This window comes from Aegilops tauschii, chromosome 5 (genome assembly GCF_002575655.3).
Source record: "Aegilops tauschii subsp. strangulata cultivar AL8/78 chromosome 5, Aet v6.0, whole genome shotgun sequence".
Taxonomy (NCBI): Eukaryota; Viridiplantae; Streptophyta; class Magnoliopsida; order Poales; family Poaceae; genus Aegilops; species Aegilops tauschii.
In genome coordinates this window covers 180,586,100-180,613,575 of record NC_053039.3, presented here as the reverse complement: position 1 = coordinate 180,613,575, position 27,476 = coordinate 180,586,100, and positions in this window count along the sequence as shown.

Here is a 27,476-nt window from a genome sequence, read left to right as displayed (position 1 = left end):
TCGCCGTCACTCACTAGGCGACGGTTCCAAATGCCGTCGCGAAAAGGGGTTAAAAACCATTTGTATAGCACCGACGCGTACTAGTGAGTAAGCATTCTCGAACTAAGCATATTGAAGTTCGTTACCATTTCATTCATGATCATGTGGCTAAAGGTGACATGAATCTTAAGCATGTTCGAACCGACAAGCAATTGGTAGATATCTTCACTAAACCGCTTGATGAGAAGATATTTTGTCGATTGAGGAGTGACTTGAACATCATTGATGCCTCACATTTGGAATGGAGATTCCTTTGGATACATGCAAGGCATGAGCCTATGTGACTAATCCTTGATATTTCTCTTATGATGGTGATAATTTATCTTGGATATATTTGCACCCTTGTATGGCATCTAACCCTTGTAGGTATTTGGATGAGCCTCATTCTATAAGATTGCAAACCAGTCACATCCTGAGCAATCTTTACATTACCAAGTATCCATGCTTTGGTTGTTGTGATCAAGGAACAAGTCTACACTCAGCATATCCTTTGACACTATCTATATGATGAAACTTCCTCTTGTCAATTTGGATACATAAGAGTTATTCCTTGCAAGACTAATCCATGTAGGAATATGAGCTTCAAATTCAAAGGGATGCTCCAAACTCTTGATGACCACATCAACATCGAGCATCCATCACAAGTTCGACTACATGATCAAGTTCAACAACAAAACCAATGTATGCTTTTCCATATTTAGAGAAGCTTTGCTCCAAGTCATGAGATAAAGCAACTCAACAAGATGTGAATACATTAAGATGCTTAAATGAAAAATGGCAACCCCATTTTGAGCTTAACGATGAGTATGACCTATGATCAAGTGATCTCACTTGAATCCTAAGTCAATATACTCTAACATAGGTGACTTTGTCGCCAAACCCCTCTAGATGAAGTTCTCTAGTGTTCCCTTTCGTTAGTTGCATTTCTTCTTGCTAGTGTGTTTCCCTTTTAAACAAAAAAACTTCATCTAGATCCCCTTCTATTTTCTGTGATCTTTTCTATTTCTCTAGGTCAAACTCATTGCAAATTCTATCGAAATTCCTTGAAAACCTTTGTGAAAATTATATTGCAGGTGCGCTAAGTTGACAAATTTTTCCTCTGCATTGAACTCGGTCGCACCAATCCAAAGCCTGTCGGTCAGGCTGAAGCACAAGTTCAACTTGTATACAATTCATCAGTTCCATCGAAAGGGACTACTTCGGCCTCGCCGATGAGCTCTGTCTGTGACTCTACTATCTCGGAGTCACCGATCGACACAAATCGGTGCCACAAATTTCACTACTGAAGAAACATTTTGCCATCTTTTACTGTTTATTCTTATCAGATCCACTCAATGATTCTTTCCCTCTACTTGCATGATTCTTTCCCTCTACTTGCATCTAAAGCTGCATTCTGCTCAGTTGAGTCTCTTAAGGACCACACTCACTTGACTCATATCCATTAAGACTACCCTTCTTGGAAACCGATGTCAAAGGGGGAGAGAGAGAGCATCAAAGCTTATCCTTACAAGAGAATCAAACGCTTATCGTATCTTAATCTCTTCTATGAAAGGAAGAGAGATGCACTTTCATAAGAGGAGAGACTTCACATGTCTTTAAGAGGGGAGAGACATGTCAGTTATTTCATCTGAGCCTACTTTGCTATAATCTCATTTTGCCCTGATAATTTATTTTACTCTAATGAGATCTTGATAAATCTGAGCTTGCCTATAGTTTGCTCTGATTTTTTCTCACCCTACCCGCTCCCATTATTCAGCGCTAGATTTAGGGGGAGAGGAAGTCAATGTTTAGGAGAGAAAAATCCTTGGAATTTATTGCAAATCCTTAATTCTCTGGGGTCATGTCTATATTCAAACAAAATACTCTATGATACTCACCAATTACATGTCATCCCAGTCTTGGTACTCTTGTAGATCTTGAAGTATCTTTCTTGTTTGAAGTTCTCTTGTGTTATCTAACCTTGTCTTCTCAAGCTTGCTTCTTCAAGAGTCGGTTCAAGGACCACAAGGTAAGTATATGCATCTCACTCATGTGCATGATGGTCTCTTGCTTTTGCACATATTGTTTGCAAGAGGGAATCATAAACATGAAGGTACATCTCTCATTACTTTTGGCTCTAATGCATATGGGCAAGATACATGTAACTCATTACTTACTCTGTCATGTTGTGCATTCACATGTCTTTCAATTCTATCATTACATGATTGCACACATGTAGGGGGAGCTCATGCAAGTTACATGTTTTTCCAAAGCTTTTAATATATTTCTCATCATATCATTTAATTGAAGCTTTGATGTATGTTGTCATCAATTAGCAAAAAGGGGGAGATTGAAAGCACAAGTGCTCCCTTGGTGGTTTTGGTAATTAATGTCAACATATCTTTTGTCAGAATAATAGTTTTATCTAGTATATTTCAGACAAGTTCAACAATGGCATGGCAAGGACAAGAGGATTTGGACCCCTTCAAAATGCTAAGGACATGGATTGGCAAAAGCTCAGACTCTACATTTTTGGTAAAGTGATCCAAAATCATATTGAGTCCATAGGAAAGCCAATACTGAAGGAAATATGCCCTAGAGGCAATAATAAAGTTGTTATTTTATATTTCCTTATTCATGATAAAGATTTATTATTCATGCTAGAACTGTATTGATCGAAAACCTTAATACATCTGTCACTGGTGCGCGTCGGTCCTAAACAAACGGTTTTTTTACCCCTTTTCGCGACGGCATTTGGAACCGCCGCCAAGTGAGTGTGGGCGATAGGGGGGTCTTCCCACACGACCCAGAAATCGTTGGGGATATGCCCTCCTGGCACACACGCTCGGCAAAATGAGGTCGTGTGCGACTGGCGAGCACTCAAATACAGAAATACATACAATAGTGCTAAAAAATAGAATTATACAGGCAAAATCATTTCTGGCGTAAGTACATCCCACACAGTCAGTCACCACTAAACGTTTCCATTTGTATATACATCCCACACAGTCACTACAAGGAAAACGTTCGCGCAAGGTGGCGTAACGCAAACAGTTTTGAAGAGAATGTCGTGTGTGATTGTTCATTGATCCAACACGGTTTATTCCTAGAAACTGTGTGCGTTGCCTTAGGTCATCGCCCACGGTGTTTTCTCATTAACCGTTTGCAATAGGAAAACCAATTAGCAAGCTAATTGGCCAATTAGCGGGCTAATTGTCCTATTATTAATAATCCATTTACTAATCTAATTAACATTCATATTAAGCACATAATATATTCCATTTCCATATTAAGGAAGCAGGATTTCATAATTGAAATACATCGGAGTACAACATGATATAGCTTCAGCACTCAGCTACCCCATTACACAACTGCACCAGCAGCAAGTTTCACATGCAACATCTAGAACCTTTCGAAATTAGCATCATAGACGATACATAGAGAGATGCATCTCATCTGGAAAACTGCTGAAGCAGAAGGCGAATTTTGAGCCTTCATTCATGTTGAAGGTCTTTGCAACTTTAGGCCAGTGCCTGTGGATGATTGACCGTCCATCCTTCGACCTCTTCAGGAACACTTCAATATTGAATCGTGGGTGTTGTATGAAAACTTTCCTCGCCTCCTAACCACAGAGGTGGTTTGAGAGGTAATCATCAGTGAAGCCTTAAAACAAGGATGTGCATAAATATCTTCTCTATATTGGAAATGGGGCAAAGGAATACAAAAGGGCAAGGTATAATAGTTAGCACCATCTTGTAAATCTCAATGCTTCCCATTGTTTCCCTGCAACACATATAAGGTAGTTAGTAATCAGGTTAAGTAAGGGTTCGCATGCTATCAGTAAATATGTTGATGATAAATAAGCACATTGCAGATTTATCAGATTGATTCAAGCCACATGGAAAACCCATTTATCCCAACCAAGCATGATTAGGAACTAGGAAATATAGCACTTGTATATGTTTCTCATGTATTAAGTGCAACCAAATTCGATTTATTCCTCACATGGTATACAATAACAGAATGCAGCCACAACAATTGAACATCGCATTGCAGAATTGAACCAAGCAGTTAACTAAACACCACAACAAATGAACCAAACGTTAACTGAGCACCACATTGCACAATATAACATACTCCTAATAGAAGATCAGGCATTTAACCAAACCAAGCATGCTTAACAACTTGGAAATATAGCAATTGTATTGTTTCTCATGTATTTAGTACAGCCAAATTCGATTTATTCCTCACATGGTATACAATAACAGAATGCAGCCACAACAATTGAACATCGCATTGCAGAATTGAACCAAGCAGTTAACTAAACACCACAACAAGTGAACCAAGCCCAACAAATGAACCAAGCAGTTAAGTAAACACCAATTGAACAATATAACATACTCCTAATAGAAGATCAGACAGTTAACCAAACCAAGCATGCTTAACAACTTGGAAATATTGCACCCTAAAGAATTGAACATCACATTTGCAGAACTGAACCAAGCAGTTAATTGAACACCACATTGCACGACATATAGACCATATACACTATAGTAGAAGATTGCATGGTGAAAGTAGATAACACAATTCACTAGAATTTGTTAAGGAAAGGCAGTAGCTAGCAAACTGAACATGGGTCCTTATAGTGAGCTAATAAGACAAGCTACTCCTCATTGTCGGAGATATCGATGACGATTGGCTCCTTGGACATGGAAGAGGGCGAGGCCTCCGCATCGTGGGTGCCCTCGTTGTAGTGGTGAGTTACCTGAGCCGCTCTGGGCACCAACCCGCTGGCTCTCGAGATGAGGTAAGCACGTGCACGCTGAGAAAACACCTCGTAGTCTTCGTCGAAGGCACCGACGGTGGCCTTGAGAAAACACCATGAACTGTCATAAGCAGCCAACCGCATCGCGGCGTCGGTGCGCGAGGCGTGAACGGTGGCCTCGACGGCGAGGTGCTCCTCCAAGATCTGGGGGTCGACACGAATGGCAGCCATCGCGACCTCATCTGCGCTTGCGGCCGTGATTTGCTTCTCTGCTGCCAAATACTCCTTGAGGTCCTGTCTATACTGCGTACACCATGGCTTAGGCCGGCGCTTATTTGGTGGAGGGGTCGGTGATTTGGGTGGAAGGTGTCGCGCTCGCGCCGGCGGTCAGGGCATGTGGGATGTGGAAGGAGGAGGAGGATGGGGGTCGGGTGGATTACCTGCCTGGATAGGCGAGGCCGAGCAGCATGAAGGAGGATCGCCGGCGAGGAGGCGGCGGCGCTGCAAGTAAGGAGTGAAGGTTTCAACTTGGAAAGGATGGCGGAAAGGGGGGAAACGTGGCTTTTGGTAAGGGGAGGGGGCGGGGAGGTAGATATTTCCACGGAAGCCGAAATTTTGGAATCGCTTCAGACAAAAAACTGGTGCGCAAAGTGTCATCAGACACGGTCCCTTATTCAGACACGGTCCAAAGATATTTTGTGCTGCATCTCACATGGTTGGTTATAATAAACTATGTGGGATCTACTTGATTTTTCGTCTTTATTTGAATTACATAATGGGGTCACAGCGGCCATGGACGGTGTTTGAATTGCTAGACCTTTTATCTATAGTGATCATAAAAGAATTGGAATTATGCAGGGTTCGTTTGGACATTTTTATGCATTAAGTGAGTTTTCAATGCATTTATGTGCATAATTAAAATTTGAACTACATGCACATGCTCCAGTGCATATAAATTGGTTGAAAAATCAAATCTTTGTCCTTGGGTGCATGCTTAGGTCCCATGCAAGAAATGCGAATGAATGTCAAACACCCTGCCACCGTCACTCGGCCGCAAACATTGAGATACCTGGTTTTTAAATTCTAGTAAATCCAAAACTCGTCTAAAATTCATGAAACTTGGCATGCTATCATGGAGCGGCATCAACATGGCGTGGTAAAGTTTTTGTCCCATTTGGGGTAGGTTTGGGTATATGCCTCTCACAAACCAGAGCTTCTCACAACAAGCATGATGGTTTCGGTAGGGAACGCCCCAACTTTGGGGACGAAACGATATCCATTGCCTCTAACTGCTTTCAAATTTTTTCTCGTGTCAACATAGAACAACAGGAGTGTTGTGTTATTTTTATGATTTTTCGGGGTTCATTTGGACATTTTTATGCATTAAGTGAGTTTTCAATGCATTTATGTGCATAATTCAGATTTGAACTACATGCAATGCTCCGGTGCATATAAATTGGTCGAAAAATCAAATCTTTTGTCCTTGGGTGCATGCTTAGGTCCCATGCAAGAAATGCAAATGAATGTCAAGCACCCTGCCACCATCACTCGGCCGCAAACATTGAGATACCTGGTTTTTAAATTCTAGTAAATCCAAAACTCGTCTGAAATTCATGAAACTTGGCATGCTATCATGGAGCGGCATCAACATGGCGTGGTAAAGTTTTTGTCCCATTTGGGGCAGGTTTGGGTATATGCTTCTCACAAACCAGAGCTTCTCACAACAAGCATGATGATTTCGGTAGGGAACGCCCCAACTTTGGGGGCGAAACGATATCCATTGCCTCTTATTGCTTTTAAAATTTTCTCGTGTCAACATAGAACAACAGGAGAGTTGTGCTATTTTTTGTGATTTTTCGGGGTTCGCTTGGACATTTTTATGCATTAAGTGAGTTTTCAATGCATTTATGTGCATAATTCGAATTTGAACTACATGCACATGCTCCGGTGCATATTAATTGGTTGAAAAATCAAATCTTTTGTCCTTGGGTGCATGCTTAGGTCCTATGCAAGAAATGGGAATGAATGTCAAACACCCTGCCACCGTCAGTCGGCCGCAAACATTGAGATACCTGGTTTTAAAATTCTAGTAAATCCAAAACTCGTCTGAAATTCATGAAACTTGGCATGCTATCATGGAGCGGCATCAACATGGCGTGGTAAAGTTTTTGTCCCATTTGGGGCAGGTTTGGGTATATGCTTCTCACAAACCAAAGCTTCTCACAACAAGCATGATGGTTTCGGTAGGGAACGCCCTAACTTTGGGGATGAAACGATATCCATTGCCTCTAATTGCTTTCAAATTTTTTCTCGTGTCAACATAGAACAACAGGAGTGTTGTGTTATTATTTTGTGATTTTTCGAGGTTCGTTTGGACATTTTTATGCATTAAGTGAGTTTTCAATGCATTTATGTGCATAATTCAAATTTGAACTACATGCACATGCTCCGGTGCATATAAATTGGTCGAAAAATCAAATGTTTTGTCCTTGGGTGCATGCTTAGGTCCCATGCAAGAAATGGGAATGAATGTCAAGCACCCTGCCACCGTCACTCGGCTGCAAACATTGAGATACCTGGTTTTTAAATTCTAGTAAATCCAAAACTCGTCTGAAATTCATGAAACTTGGCATGCTACCATGGAGCGGGGTCAACATGGCGTGGTAAAGTTTTTGCCCATTTGGGGCAGGTTTGGGTATATGCTTCTCACAAACCAGAGCTTTTCACAACAAGCATGATGATTTCGGTAGGGAAAGCCCCAACTTTGGGGGCGAAATGATATCCATTGCCTCTTATTGCTTTTAAATTTTTTCTCGTGTCAACATAGAACAACACGAGAGTTGTGCTATTTTTTGTGATTTTTCGGGGTTCGTTTGGACATTTTTATGCATTAAGTGAGTTTTCAATGCATTTATGTGCATAATTCAAATTTGAACTACATGCACATGCTTCGGTGCATATAAATTGGTTGAAAAATCAAATCTTTTGTCCTTGGGTGCATGCTTAGGTCCCATGCAAGAAATGGGAATGAATTTCAAGCACCATGCCACCGTCACTCTGCCGCAAACATTGAGATACCTGGTTTTTAAATTCTAGTAAATCCAAAACTCGTCTGAAATTCATGAAACTTGGCATGCTATCATGGAGCGGCATCAACATGGCGTGGTAAAGTTTTTTTACCCATTGGGGCAGGTTTGGGGATATGCTTCTCACAAACCATAGCTTCTCACAACAAGCATGATAGTTTCGGTAGGGAACGCCCCAACTTTGGGGGCGAAACGATATCCATTGCCTCTTATAGCTTTCAATTTTTTTCTCGTGTCAACATAGAACAACAGGAGTGTTGTGCTATTTTTTGTGATTTTTCAGGGTTCGTTTGGACATTTTTATGCATTAAGTGAGTTTTTAATGCATTTATGTGCATAATTCAAATTTGAACTACATGTACATGCTCCAGTGCATATAAATTGGTTGAAAAATCAAATCTTTGTCCTTGGGTGCATGCTTAGGTCCCATGCAAGAAATGGGAATGAATGTCAAACACCCTGCCATCGTCACTCGGCGGCAAACATTGAGATACCTGGTTTTTAAATTCTAGTAAATCCAAAACTCGACTGAAGTTCATGAAACTTGGCATGCTATCATGGAGGGGCATCAACATGCCGTGGTAAAGTTTTGGTCCCATTTGGGGTAGGTTTGGGTATATGCTTCACACAAACCAGAGCTTCTCACAACAAGCATGATGGTTTCAGATAGAACACCTGTATGCAAGATTTGTGCATCTCTTGAACACAAACGGTTCTTTTGGATGACCCGTGTGAATCACTAGCGGGCGCGGCGTAGTACTATTCAATTTGACAGCGGGCGGCGCAGTTCCCGATACGGCTTTAATGCAGATGAGGGAGAGGGTAGCGGTTCCCGAAATGTTGAACGGCCAATGATGCATCCTCCTTCAATTAGCATCGTGTGAATGCATGAGGGAAGTAATGGGAGGACCGGGAAAAGAGGCAGCACGATGTGAATGCAGCGCAGTTTGCACTCATATAAAGGCGCCCCTCCATTCCAATGCATCTACCACATCGTACGCACCTAAGCATTTGCCCAAGCACCTACACTAATAAGCGCAAAAGTGCCCACTCCAGACCCATGGAGGCGATGCGCGCGAGCAGCCAACGGCTGTGCCAGATGGTCCACGACGCCGGCCTGCGGCATGTCACCGTGGATCGTCTCCATACGGTGTTGGCGACCGGCTGGTGGATGGCCGCCGTCGACGCCAACTACGACTCTCAATTGGACCAGATGATCGTTCGCAGCACCAACAGGTTCACCGTCGTCAAGAAGCTCGCGGACGACATCGCCGTACTCGTCCAGCCCGCGCGCCCGGGCTCCTCATTACCTGCCACCCTAATCAGCCTCCATGGTCGGAACTTCTTTGAAGCACCGGTGGCCCTGCGACTGCCTGCCGACGCCACGAAGAATGTCCACCTGGAGGTCGCACTCGCCGCGAGGCGCCTCGCCCTGCAAGAAACCGTCGACCTACGCATCCATGTGTATGAACGAATTGTGTACATAGGAATCTACAAGGCCATTGAGGACGCTACAACGTTGGCCTTCTTCAGCCAGCTGGAAGCCTTGGATGCCTTAGTTGAGAAGTACCTTGACCTCGCCACACAAGCCGCCGCTCCTTAGCCGCCGGTCGGTGGCCGCCGACGCACTGAGTTGAGGAGGAGGAGGTCGTACGTTGATGGATGCATGTTTCTTCTTGCCTCTTGTAACCACCACTGCGATCGCATCATCATGGCCTTAATTCTTATTTTGCTATTGCATTCTCATTCCAGTCAATACAAACATGTGCGATCCCTTTGCTCAATACAGACATGTCCGTTCCAGTCTTATTTTGATTGGCTTGAATGAAGCTCTATCCCGCCGTTAGGCGCCATGGCGCACTCTGCTCGCGTCCGTTGGCGCGCTCTGCGCGTGTTCGTCGGCGCGCTCGGCTTGTGGACAGCTTTTCCTTGCGTGTTCAACTGCTATATGCATATATATATGGTTGCTCGCAGTTGAGGCGACCGCGGAGCGCTCTACTCGCGTCCCTCACGCGCGCTCTGCCAACGGTTGGGCGTGCGCACGATCACGTCGGGGGGCCCATATGCATGCGGTTGCGCCGCACGCGTTGCCAGGCGATGCAGTTACGTGCGGCATGCTGGAGTTACGCGCTGCAAATTAGAACTGCCATCAGGGCCTGCCGATATTCCTGGCCGTCCGGCTTCCCCTTTAATTCCCGCGGCCATTATAACCTTAGTCTCTTCAACCTTTCGATCACGCCCCACAACACAACAAGCACACACACGACGACACATAGAAAGGGGATGTCCGGCGGCGCTCCAATGGAGTTCGGCGAGCATAGAGTGGAGACCCACGAGAGGGAGATGGATCTCTCGGTGGTGTACACCATTGACTCGGCCGTGGTGGATGACTCGGTGGTGTACAGCGTTGAGCAGTTGCTTGCCGGAGACAAGTACAAGGTGGTCGGCATCGACCTCCAGTACACCGCCGGTCGTCCCGGCATAGATCAGAAGGCTGCCGTCGCCCAGTTGTGCGTGCGCCATCATGTCCTCATCTACCACTACTGCATGGTCACAGAGCCTTGTGATCGTTTCAATAGGTTTGTCAACAGCACTGACTACAAGTTCGCCACGGTGGATACCACGAACGATGTAAAAGCGCTCAGTGTTACGGGCTTGGCCTGCAAGAACCTTGTCGAAATCCGTGACCACTACACGGTCTGGGGTAGCACAAAGAAGGACTCCCTGGCCGAACTCGCCTCGGCCATCATCGACCCCTACTACGAAAAGATGAAGCAGGATGCCCAGAGAACAAGTCCCGTATCCTGGAACGGGGCCTGGATGCGGCAACTGGATGAACCTCACCTCAGGTTTGCGGCCAAGAGCGTGTACACATGCTACGAGATGCACAGGCGGATCGTTGACACGAGGAAGTGCCTCGTTACCCAAATTGACGAGCCTGGATCGAGCCACAAGCAGAGCAAGCAGCGTCACAAGAAGTAGATGATGATCAGATGATCGTTTATGCTAGTTAATCATGCATGTAATATATAATTTACTTTATTGGTGTGTGGAAATGTCATGTGTGTAGTAGCCACCTATGTAATTATGCATGTAATAGTTTACTTTGGTGTGTGCAAATGCCATGGTTGTAGTAGCCACCTATGTAAGTGGATGTTTAATTTGGTTATGCAAGCATGTCCTTATAAGTGTGTGTGTGTGTGTGTGTGTGTGTATTGTTGTTCTGTATGCAATCCCATCGCACAACACACACGTCTTGTTAAGTTGAACCATTTCCGTTCTCTTGTGTCAACGCAAACAGTTCGTCCGAGTGAACCGCATGTCGTATATCGCACACACCTTCATCTGGCTGACCATTTCTTTTGTGTTGCCTAATCACAAACAGTTTATCTGAGTGAACCGTATGCTGTACATCGCACACACCTTCATCTGGCTGACCCTTTGTTTTGTGTTGCCTAATCACAAACAGTTCATCCGAGTAAACCGTATGCTGTACATTGCACACACCTTCATCTGGCTGCCCGTTTCTTTTGTTCCTCCTCATCGAAAACGGTTAATTTAACTAAACCGTATGCCCTGAATCACACACGCCACTAAAATCTGAACCATGTTTGATGCGTCCTCCATCACAAACGTTTTGCACCTTTTTTGACGGTTTTCATACACCACCGTTTGCGATTACTGCATCGCACACAGTTTCTCGAAGGGTCTCTGATCGTAGTGTCACGTTAGCAACATCCTGCAGTAGTGTGTGAATACATAAACAAACACTGTGTCCCTAGTGAGCCTCTACTAGACTAGCTCATTGATCAAAGATGGTTAAGGTTTCCTAACCATTGACATGAGTTGTCATTTGATAACGGGATCACATTATTAGGAGAATGATGTGATGGACAAGACCCATCCGTAAGCTTAGCATAATGATCGTTCAATTTTATTGCTATTGCTTTCTTCATGTCAAATACATATTCCTTCGACTATGAGATTATGCAACTCCTGAATACCGGAGGAATGCCTTATGTGCTATCAAACATCACAACGTAACTGGGTGATTATAAAGATGCTCTACAGGTATCTCCAAAGGTGTTTGTTGAGTTGGCATAGATCAAGATTAGGATTTGTCGCTCTGAGGATCAGAGAGGTATCTTTGGGCCCTCTCGGTAATACACATCATAAGCTTGCAAGCAAACGACTAAGGTCACAAGGTGCTGTATTATGGAACGAGTAAAGAGACTTGCTGGTAACGAGATTGAACTAGGTCTGAAGATACCGACGACCGAATCTCGGGCAAGTAACATACCGATAGCCAAAGGGAATTACATATGTTGTCATAACGGTTCAACCGATAAAGATCTTCATAGAATATGTAGGAGCCAATATGGGCATCCAAGTTCCGCTATTGATTATTGACCAGAGAGGTGTCTCGGTCATGTCTACATAGTTCTCAAACGTGTAGGATCAGCACGCTTAATGTTCGTTGACGATATAGTATTATATGAGTTATGTGATTTGGTGATCGAATGTTGTTTGGAGTCCTGGACGAGATCACGGACATGACGAGGAGTCTTGAAATGGTCGAGGGGTAAAGATTGATATATAGGACGATGGTATTCGGACACCGGAAGTGTTTCGGAGGGTACCGGGTACTTATCGGGTCACCGGAAAGGAGTTTCGGGCACCCCTGACAAAGGTATGGGCCTTATGGGCCAAGAGAGGGAACACACTAGCCCACAAGGGGCTGGTGTGCCCCTATACAAGCCGACCCTATAGGGAGAAGAAGGAAAGATGGGAGGGAAAGGAAAGTGTGCAGTAGGACTCCCGCTTCCTTCCCTCTCCCCCCTCTTTCCTTCCCCCTTCTTCTTACAAGGAAAGGGAGGGGCGCAGGGCAAGGCGGCAGCCCTAGGGCTGCCGCCAGGTCTCTTGGGGTGCCCTAGGGGCTGCCTCCTCCCCTCGCACCTATATATACATGGGTAGGGGGCGCCACACAAGGACACACAACATTGTCTTAGCCGTGTGCGGCGCCCCCGTCCACTGTTTACTCCCCTGGTCATATTTTTGTAGTGCTTAGGCAAAGCCCTGCGAGGATCACCACACCGTCGTGCTGACGGAACTCATCTACTACCTCGATGTCTTGCTGGATCAAGAAGGCGAGGAAAGTCACCGAGCTGAACGTGTGCAGAACGCGGAGGTGTCATGCATTCGGTACTTGATCGGTTGAAGCGCTAAGAAGTTCGACTACATCATTCGTGTTGAGAAACACTTCCGCTTACGGTCTACGAGGGTACGTAGACATACTCTCCTCCTCGTTGGTATGCATCTCCATGGATAGATCATTGCGTGTGCGTAGATTTTTTTTGTTTTCCATGCAACGTTACCCAACAGATACTATTAAAAGGGGATGAGGTGTTGCTTTATGATCTATTTGCTCAAGTGCTTAGTGATATTGGTCCAAAACGTTGAACCACTTTATCCATCCAAATATGTCCAAACCCTACATTCCAGCTCGGCCAGATCGAAATTTCCTATCCGGAGCCACCAAGTTCATCTGGACATAGCCACTGCCAAACCCTAACAAATCAGATCCATCGATATGGATCTCGGTCCCACCGAGATGGCCTTGCCAACTCTTTGTTACTAGTTGCAATTATTTTGGTCCCACTGAGTTTTGCAATCGGTACCACCGAGATGGCTTGCCAACTTTTTGTTGCCTTATTGCTTCACTTTGGTCCTACCGAGTTGATGCAATCGGTGCAACCAAAACGAGGTTTGCCCTAGCCATTGCACATCGGTCCCTCCGAGATGTTCTAGTCGGTCCCACAGAGATTCCTAACGTTCATATTTTTACACAAGTCGGTGCCAGCGAGATTTCTGATCGCTGCCACCGAATTGGGTAAAAAGTGTGTACCGGTTGGATTTTGTGTGGAGGTTATATATACCCCTCCACCCCCTCTTACATCAGAACATGCCTACACTTCCAGCATTCATTTTCTGAGAGAGAACCACCTACTCATGCGTTGAGATTAAGAGATTCCATTACTACCATTTGAACCTTGATTTCTAGCCTTCCCAAAGTTGCTTTCCACCCAAATCCTTCTTCCACCATAGCCAAATCTGTATGAGAGAGTTGAGTGTTGGGGAGACTATCATTTGAAGCACAAGAGCAAGGAGTTCATCATCAACACACCGTCTAGTACCTTTTGGAGAGTGGTGTCTCCCAGATTGGTTAGGTGTCGCTTGGGAGCCTCCGACATGTTGTGGAGTTGAACCAAGAAGTTTGTAAGGGCAAGGAGATCGCCTACTTCGTGAAGATCTAGCCGAGTGAGGCAAGTCCTTCATGGACGATGGCCATGGTGGGATAGACAAGGTTGCTTCTTCGTGGACCCTTCATGGGTGGAGCCCTCCGTGGACTCGCGCAGCCATTACCCTTCGTGGGTGGAAGTCTCCATCAACGTGGATGTACGATAGCACCACCTATCGGAACCACGCCAAAAATTCTCCGCGTCTCCATTGCGTTTGCACTCTCCAATTCCCATCCCTTTACATTCTTGCACTTGCATGCTTTACTCTTTCCGCTGTCCATACTCTTGCTATGCTTGTCTAAAATGTATTCTGTGCCCATTAACATGTGCTAAACTTAACCTTAACTTGAAGAATATAAAAGCTGCCACTTTTACTTGTTAAGGGTCTAATCACCCCCTCTAGACCCCTCTTCTCGATCCTTTCAATCATAAATCCACAATTCATCCACTCCCAAGAAACACAACGCAGAAAAGGATTACATCAAATAGTGTTGTGCGTACGACCATCTATGGTATCATGGCGGTCCCTTTGCGGTTCGACTGGAGGGATCGACAAGCACAAAGAGCAGAGCTAGCAGAAACACATGAGATTTACCCAGGTTCGGGCCGCTGTGAAGCGTAAAACCCTACTCCTGCTTTGTGTATTGGATGTGTGTATGTGCCCAGTTACAAGGAGCGCACGTCCGACAAGGTGCTCGGGAGCTGTAGCTACGCGCGTGAAATGGACAGGGTTCCGACCTTTGTTAAGTTAGCCGTGGGCCTCCTTTTATAGACCAAGGGGTCACCACAATGGCAAAATAGTAAATGTACACTGTAAATAGTGGCTACAGTGCTGAATACCTAACTTTGGCGGGTTAGGTCAAATGCATTTAATGCACCATGAGGTGTCTTTTGGATGGAGCTCCCCGGCAAGGTTGGTCTCTCCTTCTGTGTCGTTCGCCCATCTACCTTCTATTTCCTTCACACATCACTTGGACGGGTGTCATTAAAGTTGTATCTTCATAGGCGAGCTGGCACATGCCCAGACAAGGCTCACCTAACACTACAAAAAAAGACACATCCGTGACATTTTGGGCCGAACGAATTTTTTTCTGTCATGCTTATGACACTTCTATGACGATAATTGTGACAAAACCCGGTATCATCATAGATGTGGTGGGCTCCTACTTCTATGACAGAAAATCATGACAGAAATTTGGGCTTTTCTTCCTGGGCGGGCCGGAGATGCAGCTGCATGACATTCTTTGGGCCGTCCATGACGAAAAAAACCGTGGTAGAAGCGAGGGCAAGGAAAATATCAGGAGATCCAATTACAGTGGGTGGTCGGGGGCCGAGCGATGCGCGTTTCTCTCATACACGTACGCGCGTGGGTGCGAGGCGTTGGGCTCTAACTGAACCCGAGTGAGGCGTTCGCCTACAGAACCCAAGCGATTGCACTGGAGGCTACACGTTACTGAATCCGAGCGACCGATCGATCTTGTTGTTAACTGAACCTGATCGAGCGATTCCTTCGCTGTCGGATCACGGGTTCCGGCAGAACCCTCAAGGTTCGAACACTGGGGTGCGCACGAAGATCTCCCCCTACCGATCCACGCCCTTAACTTTGCTATGATCTCTAAGGCTAGCTCGGCGAACTCGCAACACAAGAGACACAAGATTTATACTGGTTCGGGCCACCGTTGTGGTGTAATACCTTACTCCAGTGTGGTGGTGGTGGATTGCCTCTTGGGCTGAGGATGAACATTACAAGGGGAAGAACAGACTCTTGAGGCGAGGTGTTCTTGTGCTTGGTGAAATTGTGTGGTTGAGGATTACTCAAGATGAGATGCCTCCTACTATGGTGGCTAGTCCTATTTATAGAGGCCCTGGTCCTCTCCCCAAATATTGAGCGGGAAGGGAGCCAACAACGGCCCATTTGAAAGGGGACAACTAGTACAGCTTTTCCTGATAAAAGCAGTCTTCGCTTGCAAAAGGCTCTAGGGGTGACGCCGCCTTGGGCTCCATGGTGACCTCCGTCCCGCCGTCCTGCTGGTCTTGGTCTCGTTGCACTGATATGGAAACCTTTGCTTGACACCTCGGTACTCCTCGTCTGCGCTTGCCTCCTTAGCACCAAAGAGGAAACAAGGACACTATGCGCGCTGGCGCCCGCCTGGCCTTGGTCGTCATGGCTCACGTCACAAGAACCTCGTGAGGTTTGCCTTGCCTTGATCTCTCCGCCCGTTGTGAGCCAGCCTGGCGAGGCTGCTCCCGAGGATGTCTTGCATCGTCCGCCTCGCGAGGGTCTTGAATACTTGCTGGTGAAGATGGGTTGTACGGGCCCGCTCGCAGAGCGATGCCGTGGGCCGCAGGCAGGCAAGTCTGGGGACCCCCATTCCCAGAACGCCGACAATAGCCCCCGGGCCCAAGGCGCGCTCGGGCTTGGCTTCGAGGTGAAGCCAAAGGGCAAGCGCGGAGCGCCGCGGGCCCCAATAGCCTGCGGCCTTGATCGACGCGTGGCGGTTGATTGTACGTGGGCGTCTCCGCTTCCCCACGTTGCCTCGGCAACTGCCCGACTTGACGAGTCACTGCTGCATGCAAGGAAAAACCATCATTACCTGTGATCGTGGGGGCGCTGGTTGGCCTTCTCCTACTATAAATGGGGAGGGGGGAAGAGCCCCCATCGCCCATCTCTTCCCATTCTGCTGGCTTCTCCCCCTTTACTCCATTGCCGCCACCAATGGCGCCCATCCGAAGGTTTTCTACTGCGGAGAAAGGAAAGACTACCCTCGACGGGCCGGTGCCGCTCCCACCGAAGTAGAGGCCGGCCCACCGCCGCGACACGGCGGCGATGCAGGTGGTGACGACGCCTTGGTGCGAATGGCCTCCTCCTGGGTATCCGTTACCCCTGTACGCCCAAGCCGAGGGCTTAGGAGGAAGAGGCGATGAGCGTCGACCCGCGCGCCGTGGCCATGGCTGCCGTACCGCGGTGGCGCGCGTTGCTGCCCCTGGAGTCCACGCCACGGACTCCCCGCGCAAGCTCGTGCTGTGGGCAGTGATGCCCCAGAGCACTTGGATCCACTTCCCTTCCTTCTTCTCAGCCGAGATGCCGCCGAGGGGACCCCTCGAGCTTTGGCTGCAACACGCCGACTGCGACACGCCGGCGACTGGAACGGAGGTTGAGGCCGTCTCTTCGGGGAAGATCTTCATGACCCGAGGTTGGGGTGAGGTCGCCCGAGTGTGCCGTGCGGAGGGCGCCCTCGCCATCCACTTCGTGTATGACGGCGCCTCCACGCTGTTCTTCAAGGTCTTTGACGCAGAAGGCCGCCGTCTAGAGTGTTGCTCTGGGAGGGGTCATCAGGTTGACGCCGCAGTAGGGGCAGGGCATGCTGTCCGCGTCGCCAGCGGTTCCTCTGGAAGCCGCAGCGACACTTGGGAGTCCGGCGATTCTCCCGAGCTCTACGAGACTCCGGAGATGAGCGACGACAGCTATGTGCCCCTAAGCTCTCACCGAGCCCGGAGCAGGGCTGCGGTATCTGGACGCCGCCGCCGCTGATCTGGATGAGGTTGGCGCCGGCCTCTGGTGGCCTACTGTTGATGATGGCGTCAGCCACAGGGGCACGTGTAGATAGGATTCCCGAAGTTCTTGTCTTTTGTTCCCTGCGAGGAATCAAGAAGTACCCCGTGGGGGCGTGTAAAGGGTTTGTAATGTATTTTGTCAATATTGTCCTTATTATGAACTTGCGCGAGTGCGAGTCCTGCTTCAGCTTGGCCTCCCCTTTCCGACCTCGTGACGACTTGGTGCTCTACACTGACAGGTCCCGGTCCCCAGGCAGGCTGCAGCCATCGCTGGTATGCCAGGTCACGTGCCGTGGTCAAGGCCAGGAGGTGAGCGGCCCGAGGTCTAGTAAGAGCTCCTGAGGCGCGATGCTCAGGGGGTCCCCTTTAGCGCTCAAGCAGCCGACGGGAGGTAAGAAAGGGCGGGGGGGGGGGGGGGTGACGTTGCCACAGCAGGGCTGCGGCTAGTGTGGTTCCTAGTCCTTAGCGGTTTAGCCAACACGGGCACGAGACTTATCTTGACGGTCTGGAGTCGATTCCTTGTGATGCGCCAGATTCGTGCATAGCTGTCCATAGAATAGCTAGGCCAGGCCCATACAAGCCTCCCCCTCTTCTCCACGCTCTCCTTTGTGCCCTACGTCCTCAGGTCTCGGCCCTCGAGTGAGCTCAGCTGCCGCTGGTATGCCAGGTCGCCTGCCGTGGTCAAGGCCAGGGGGTGACGGCTGGAGACCAGAAAGAGCTCCTGAGTCGCGATGCTCAAGAGCCCCCCTTTTAACGCGCAAGCGGATTGCATGGGAGAAGACGGAGCTCGCGGTGCCGCCTGCCGTCTTCCTCAGGAGATTCCTGCAAGCCAGCACAAGGAGAGACACAGTTTGCCATTATGGTCGCTGGTCTGCCGCCGGTTGCTCCACGAGGAGATGAAGGCACTGAGGGCCTGGTGAGGTGACGTGCGCGGGGCGTGCCGCAAGCCAGAGCTCGACCGCTCAGGTTTGTCGACGTTGCAGGGACGGACCCGATCACAAGCATTGTGCCAGCGTGAGTAGCCCCCATGGCCGGTGAGAATCAAGCAGGTGATAGTCATAGGTAGATTAAGCATGGAAAGCAAACTGGCTCAAGTAAATGCAGGGAAGATACATGCCACTGGGCAAGCCCGAGCGGCTTGGGGATGATGCAGCCCGAGGGGCGCCCCCAACAAGGTAGGCTAAAGACATAAAAAGGGATACATGCCACAGGGACGGACCCACGCGGCCTGGGAATGATGCAGCCCTAAGGGCGCTCCCAGCTAAATAAACTTGGAAAATGTCACCTGGTTCTGTTGATGAAGGGATGTTGGGGCAGCTGAAGGTACGCGGCGAAGGGGTTGCCCCTCACGAGCCACCGGGGCCCTGAGCCTCGGGAGGCTCTGGGGGTCCAGGCGGTTCCTTGAGGACCGTTTCCATCTCCGTCAGGACGGTGTGGTGCCTGGCCTCCTGAGTCACCAGGACACGCCGCATGTTGCGCTGATAGGCGGATGCCACGCTCGGCAGGCCAAAAGGCATGCGAACGTAGCTGTGCGGTGGGCCCTCGCAGCGTCCCACGTGCGAAGGCCAGAGGGGCTCCTGAGACGCGGCCCCGTTGAGCCCCGGGACGTCGATGCAGACGCGCAGCCCAACATCCTCGCCTGGATGGGAGGCTGCGCCAGGTGAGCGGCGATTGCCGCGCATGGCCCTCGCATCTTGCAGCTCCTGAGTGGTCATGGCAATGAACTCCTGAGCGCTGGGCGCTCCTCGTCTTGTGTCCTCCTAAGGGAAACGTGCCACAAAGCACGCCTCCAGATGGTGCCCGAGCGCCTCCCTCGTGATGCTGGCAAGGTCTGAAGCCCTCCAGAAGAGAGCCCCTGAGCCCTATCCGAGAAGGGCGCCGGGCGCGCCTTCCTATGCGATGGAGGGAGGCGCCCCAGGAGCGGGCGCCGATCTAGTCGTGGCGCCGCTTGCCTGAGGCCCTGCGCGGAGTAGCTGCTTCTTCTTCTTGGGGATGGCCTCAGGAGGGCACTCGCCCTTGCTGTCGGGATCGTCGATTGCTGCAGCTTGGAAGGCACGCTCGAGGGAGCACACCGCATCTCTTTCTTCGCACGGGACTGTGATGATTCCGCCACTTCCTGGCATCTTGAGGATATTGTAGCCGTGATGGGTCACCGCCATGAACTTGGCCAGGGCTGGATACCCAAGGATGGCGTTGTACGTCAGGCGAATGTGGGCGACATCGAAGTCGATGAGCTCGGTGCGGTAGTTGTCGCGCTACCCAAAGGTGACTGGGAGGCGGACCTGTTCGATTGGGGTGGTGGAGCCGTCGGTCACTCCTGAGAAAGGCTTGGTAGGCTGAAGCTAATCATACGGCACTTGGAGGTTGTCGAACGTGTCGACGGACAGGACGTTGAGCCCTGCGCCGCCGTCAATAAGGGTCTTGGTGACTTGCACATTGCCGATGACTGGTGAACAAACCATCAGGAGGGCGCCAGCGGTAGCCGCGCACTTGAGCTGATCTGCCGAGCTGAATGTGATGGCACACTTGGACGATCTGAGCGGGCGCGTGGCCTCGAGCTTGGGGAGGAATGCATTCACTTCACGAGCAACCTACTTGAAGATACGCTCTGAGGCTGGGGCTTGAGCTCCGCCCAAGATGCAGGAGATAGCACGCGGCTCCTGGAAGCCCCCAGCCCCTCCTCTTAATGGTGGTCGCCGTTCCTTCTTGGTGGTGACAGTAGTGGAGGAAGACCAGCGTTGCCCTGAGGACAATCCTCGCGAGGCTGATCCCTCCAGGCGCCCTCGCGAGGCTGATCCTGCCAGCGGTCCTCGCGAGGCCGGTCGCGCCACTCCTGGCGCGGGCCACTGTCATCCCAGCGTCCGCCACCATGTCCTCCCCCTCGGCCGTAGCCCCAGTCATTGCGCTCGGGGCGTCGACCGAAATGTCCTTCTCGAATGACCCTGAGCTCTTTACAGTCGCTGGTGTTGTGGCTATGCTGGTTGTGGAAGGCACAGAACAGTCGGCTGCTCTTGGATGACTCAGGCTGGTCCCTGCCGCGCTTGTGTCCGGCTCCGCCGTGAGCACGGCTGCTCCCTTGCGCTTCACGTCCTTGGCCTTGGCTTTCTTCTCCTCCGGGTCCGCAGCTGGGAGCTCAAGGAGGGAGAGGCGCCCTTCCTCAGCTCTTGCGCACTTGGTCGCCAGGTTGAACAGCTCCAGAGACATGCACAACTCCTCGTGGATGGTGAGCTCCTCCTTCATCTTGACGTCGCAGATGCCATCAGAGAACGCGGAGATAATGGCCTCGTCCGTCACCTTGTGGATCTTGAGGTGAACGTTGTTGAAGCGCTAGATGTACTTCTGGAGGGTCTCTCATGGTTGTTGCTTGACGCGACGCAGGTCACCCGTGGCCAGTGGGCGGTCGCGAGTGCCCTGGAAGTTGGCGACGAAACGGTCGCGCATCTAGTTCCAGGAGGAGATCGAGCCTGGAGGCAGGTTTAGGAGCCAGGAGCGGGCACCATCCTTGAGAGCCATGGGGAACCAGTTCGCCATGACTTTCTTGTCGCCGTTGGCCACCTCGATGCTCAGCTCGTAGAGCTGCAGGAACTCCACGGGGTCGGGGGTGCCGTCTAGCGAGGAGGCAGATCCGGCTTGAACTTGCCCGGCCAGGCGATGCTACACAGCTCGGGGGTGAAGGCGTGGCAGCCTGCCGTGGTCACCGGGACTTTGTGCTGGTGGAGAACTTGTCCTTGATGGGGTCCATGCACTGCCACCGCAGGCGGCACGCGGTCTTGCCGTGGTGGCGCAGGGAGCGCGGGGGTGTTTCTCGTGGCCGAGAGACTTCTTGGCAGCTTCTTTCTTCTTGCGTGGGCGCCGGACACGGTAGGTCGCGCCGTGGGTCCGCGTGCCTTGGTGCCAAGACTCCGTCTTGGGGCAGAGGTGGTGGAGGCGCTCCATGGGCTACGCTACGCGCGGTTGGCGGAGGGCGAGGCAGTGAGAGGGACGGCGCAGGGGAGCCCCCTGCGGCGCTTACAAGCTCGGCGATGCGGTCGAGCCAGTCCTCGTAGAGGTCATCAACGGGGCGGTAGTGCAGGAGCTCGCGTGCCATGCATAGCGCGGCTGACGCGTCCATGGGAGCGCGACGAGCGTGGGATGACAAACCGGACGGGGTCAGCGATGGAGTGGCGGTGCGGCCGTCCCGCCGCACCGAGGGGTGTAGCGAGGATGCTTGCTGCTCGTTCCCCGCCGGGCCGGTGGCGGCGTTGGCGGCAGGCGACGGAGAACGACGGGGTGGCCCGCTGACGGGAGCCGTCTGAGCAACGCGGGCGGCGAGGGCAGCCCGGCGCTCAGCCCGTGCTCGGCGAGCGTCCGCCATGGAGATGAGGAAGCAACGGGACGCAGAGCGACGGAAGGAAAGCTTCGGCACACCCCTACCTGGCGCGCCAAATGTCGGATCACGGGTTCCGGCAAAACCCTCAAGGTTCGAACACTGGGGTGCGCAGGAAGATCTCCCCCTACCGATCCACGCCCTTAACTTCGCTACGATCTCTAAGGCTAGCTCGGCGAACTCGCAACACAAGAGACACAAGATTTATACTGGTTCGGGCCACCGTTGTGGTGTAATACCCTACTCCAGTGTGGTGGTGGTGGATTGCCTCTTGGGCTGAGGATGAACAGTACAAGGGGAAGAACAGCTTCCTGAGGCGAGGTGTTCTTGTGCTTGGTGAACTTGTGTGGGTGAGGATTACTCAAGATGAGGTGCCTCCTACTCTGGTGGCTAGTCCTATTTATAGAGGCCCTGGTCCTCTCCCCAAATATTGAGCGGGAAGGGAGCCAACAACGGCCAATTTGAAAGGGGACAGCTAGTACAACTTATCCTGACAAAAGCAGTCTTCGCCTGCAAAAGGCTCTGGGGGTGACGCCGCCTTGGGCTCCATGGTGACCTCCGTCCTGTCGTCCTGCTGGTCTTGGTCTCGTTGCACTGATATGGAAACCTTTGCTTGACGCCTCGGTACTCCTCGTCTGCGCTTGCCTCCCTAGCACCAAAGAGGAAACAAGGACACTGTGTGTGTTGGCGCCCGCCTGGCCTTGGTCGTCATGGCTCATGTCATGAGAACCTCGCGAGGTTTGCCTTGCCTTGATCTATCTGCCCCTCGCGAGCCAGCTTGGCGAGGCCGCTCCCGAGGAGGTCTTGCGTCGTCCGCCTCGCGAGGCTTGGCCCCTCGCGATGTTCTTGAATGCTTGCTGGTGAAGATGGGTCGTACGGGCCCGCTCGCAGAGCCACGCCGTGGGCCGCAGGCAGGCAAGTCTGGGGACCCCCGTTCCCAGAACGCCGACATTTGCTACTGCTGCTAACTAAAGCCGATCGAACCCTGCTGCCTCCTTCCCTTCATGAATAGTGAGCGTTGTTGGGGGCGGGGGGGTTGGATGAACAGTTCCCGATGGGGGGGGGGGTTCGATAAACATGACCCCATGGTGTTGCCGCTGGATGAACAGGACCCCGATCGATCGAGCCAGTCGGGGGTGGATGAACAGGACCCCGTGGAGGGCTGGATGAACAGGACGACCCCATGGAGGGCTAGTTGAACAGTAGCCGGTGGAGGGCTGGATGAACAGTAGCCCGTGGAGGGGTGGTTGAACAGGTCCCCATGGAGAGGGCTGGTTGAACAGTAGCCGGTGGAGGAGCAGTGGAGGCTGGATGAACAGGAGCCCGTAGATGAACAATGGCTGGTGGAGGCATGAGGGGAGACGCCATGGATGAACAGTCGTAGGTGGAGGCTGGAGGAGGTCGATGGTAGATGAACAGTAGCCCGTGGAGGCAGTCAGCAGTGGAGGTGAAGAGTATCCCATGGAGTCCCGTTTTGCGGGAGGCCACACCCCTCCCGATGAACATGACCCCCGTTTCGACCGTAGCGCTCCAACACAAGTCCGTTTCCTCCGTTTTGCGGTATGCCACACCCCTCCCGATCAATAGGACCCCGTTTCGACTGTAGGAGGTCCAAGAGAAGTCCATTTCCTCCGTTTTGCAGTACGCCAGACCCCTCCCGATGAATAGGATCCTGTTTCGATCGTGGCCAGTCGAACACAAGGCCGTCTCCTCCGTTCTGCAGTACGCCAGGCCTAGTTTCGATCGACTGTTCCGTCCAAGCCGGTTGCCTCCCGATGAACACGATGACGTAGTTTCTTCGTTCCGACCCAGCCATGTACACGAGCCCTGACCGTACGTATGCGCGAGTGGGCGTTCGAGACCTCGCCCGTATGTACGTATGTGGCTGTATGTACTTTCTTGCACCCAGGCTGTACGTTTGTGTACATGATATTAACGGGACTGCGTGACATGCTACGTGCACACCTCTACTATGATGAGTGCGCGCCTATACTACAACACGTGCCCTTCCTTACACGGCCACAGTTCATCGCTGCAGCCTGCAGACAGACCAGTCGTATGTACGTACACGTTCGCGACCAGACAGACAACGCTACGTACGCTTTGACCGGGTGGGTCCCAACGGTCAGGGAGGATAAGGACGCACTTCCTTGCATGCGAAGATATAGCTACTCGGTCCCAGCTGTCAGGGAGAGGAATCGTTTTTATTCTGTGAGTAATAAGGAGTCACTTCCTTGTGTTCGAAGATGTAGCTGGTGGGTCCAGCTGTCAGCCTCACCGCCTAAAGTCCTCTTCCGATGGCTGTCCTTCGTTGACCACATTGACCACGCCGCATTGAGAGCACCAAGGCGGTGGACGACGGTGAGGCCTAGGAAGGGAATGACGCAGAGCGGGGAAGACGCGGCAGTGGATGCCCACGCGGAGGGGAGTACGTGGGTTGATTGCTTCGGCTGCGGTGTGAGGCTGCCGTCGTCGGAGAATAACAGGAGGTGTGGGTGAGTATAGAAGGATGGCATGGCCGGCGGTGGTAGCACTGCCGGACACAGGAGGCAGGAGCAGGCGGCACGGCTGGCGCTGGTTTGGGCGGCTGGAGCAAGAAGACATGAAGTTTAAGAAGCACGACGGCCGTTGGATGGACATCATATGGTCACTGCAACTAGAATAATTTATATTGACTAAGTTGACAAAGCCCTTGGTACGCGTCAACTTAGTAGGCCCACAGGCCAGCCTCCGGAATGGTGCGCCCCAGATGTTAGGGGGAGGAATCATTTTTTGGGCGGCTGAAGCAAGAATATCCGAGATTGAAGAAGAAGCATGACATCCGTTGGATGGACATCCAACGGCCACTACTGCTAGAACCGTGTGTTGACTATAAGTTGACAAAGCCTTGCATGTGCATCAACTTAGTTTTTTAGGGGACGTGCGTTAGCTTAGTAGTCCCACAAGTGCGTGGCAGAGAACATATAGCCCATTTGTGATTTGTAAGAATGTACAACTCATTTTTGAATTCTAATGGAATTTACTACAACCCATTTACAGTTTGTTAAAAGTACAACCCATTTTCTAGCTAGGACAACGATTAATAATTTCAACCAACCGCTCAAAACATAATTCAATAAATTTTCCCACATTTTGATGGGATCCGAAATATTTTTATCTCAAAATTTATAGTCAGATTAAATATAATTTCAAAATAAATTTATATTAAGTAAAAATCCAACGAAATATTGCGCGCGCAACAAGTAATGAAATTAAAATTTTTGAATTCCGAAAATAATATATATTTTAAACTAATTACGTGTTTAGTGCATTTTTTTATAGTTACTGCCCAGTTTTTACAATTACATCCCATTTATTATTTCTTAAAGCCCATTTTCTTGTTAAGCCTAATGCATCCCTCCTAGGAAAGATTTGCAGCCCAGCAGGGCGGAGAATAACAAGTTGACCCAGATATTTTGTACAACTGTCGGCCCAGTTGCATTGCTGATGTTGAAAAAAAAGCCTGTGTAGTACAGTACAACCTTACATGGCTACTCAGCCTACATTCAACGACGCCCTAAAGGCCCAAACAAGGCTTCTGTACAACTTTTTGAAGAACCTAATTAAAAGCTGTCATGAGCGAGGAAATAATTCAACGGGTCCCACTTGTGCGTGTGCGTGTGTGTGTGTGTGTGTGTTTGTGCGTGTGTGTGTGTGTGAGAGAGAGAGACCCATCGGTCGATGCTCGTAAATACATCTTTCAGCCATATGCATTGCTGATGCTCAGTAAAAACTTATATAGTTGACACAATCATATAGAACATCATAGCACACTAAACTTGCATACAAAAATTTCACGCAGGGGGCACAATCAGGGTGGAAGCAGTGGATCGCTACGGGTAGGGCTATGTTGAAACCAACGAACTCGTACATAACGGTTCATCGTCTTTATCAATGACGGGGAAATATCTTGAATGATGTGCAAAGAAAACAGACAGACAACACAATATATAAGTTCTGCTAGAACAGTAAGTTGACGTACAACCGTTTCTAAAAAAAGTTCATTTAAAAAAATAGAACAGGTCACAATCAAATGTGCTGGCACATCAGCGCTTCACACCCATTGAACGAAATATGCCCTAGAGGCAATAATAAAGTTGTTATTTATATTTCCTTATATCATGATAAATGTTTATTATTCATGCTAGAATTGTATTAACCGGAAACTTAGTACATGTGTGAATACATAGACAAACAGAGTGTCCCTAGTATGCCTCTACTAGACTAGCTCGTTAATCAAAGATGGTTAAGTTTGAAAGTGCGTTATATCGACAAGAGGGGGGTGAATAGGTGATTTTTATGAATTCTTCACTGAGGAATTTCAGGGTGAGGAAATTCCTAAGCGAAGAACTACTTGCAGCGGAATAAGTACTCAGATGCAAACGTAACAGAACATAAGCATGGTCATCATGATGAAATGAAAACAAGCACAGAGTACAGAAAGCGTAAACACATGATAACAGGATGAAGACAAACAGACTGTAGAAATTGAACTGAGGAAATTGAGAAAGTCTTCAGTCAAAGTCTTCAAACAGATATGAACAAGCACACAACACAGTGATGAGGAAATGAAAGAGTTGAGGAAATAGAACCAGTTGGCTTGGTGAAGACAATGATTTGGTAGACCGGTTCCAACTGTTGTGACAGTTGTACGTCTGGTTGGAGCGGCTAGGTATTTAAACCCGAGGATACACAGTCCCGGACACACAGTCCTCACTGTATTCTCCTTGAGCTAAGGTCACACGGACCTCGCCCAACCACTCGTGGTAAGTCTTTAGGTGACTTCCAAACCTTCACAAACTCGGTCACTCGGCGATCCACAATTTCCTCTTGGATGCTCAGACCATGACGCCTAACCGTCTGGAAGATGCACAGTCTTGAAAGGTAACAAGTGTCGGAGCCACGCAGGATCAATACCTTCAGTGATGCTCAATCACTTTGGGTTTGTAGGTGTTTGGGTTTGGGTTTTCCTCACTTGATGATTTTCGCTCAAAGTCCTCGGAGGATGGGATGCTCTCAAATGACAAGTGTTAGTTTCTCTCGGACCAGTCAACCAGCTAGTGGTTGTAGGGGGTGGCTATTTATAGCCTAGGGAGCAGCCCGACATGATAAGACATAAATGCCCTTCAATGATATGACCGCTAGGTGGGTAGATATTTTGGGACAGCTGGTGCGTAGCACCACAACGGTCGGAAATTTGAGGCTCAAATTCCTCAGGGCTATCATGTCCTCACTTGTAGGCAATCCGCACTGGCGAATTCCTAACTCCTTTGTCAGAACAAATTCCTCGGAGACCAGAAGAACTTCGTCTCTGTCACTCAAGAAATTGACTGAACTGTATGAGATTT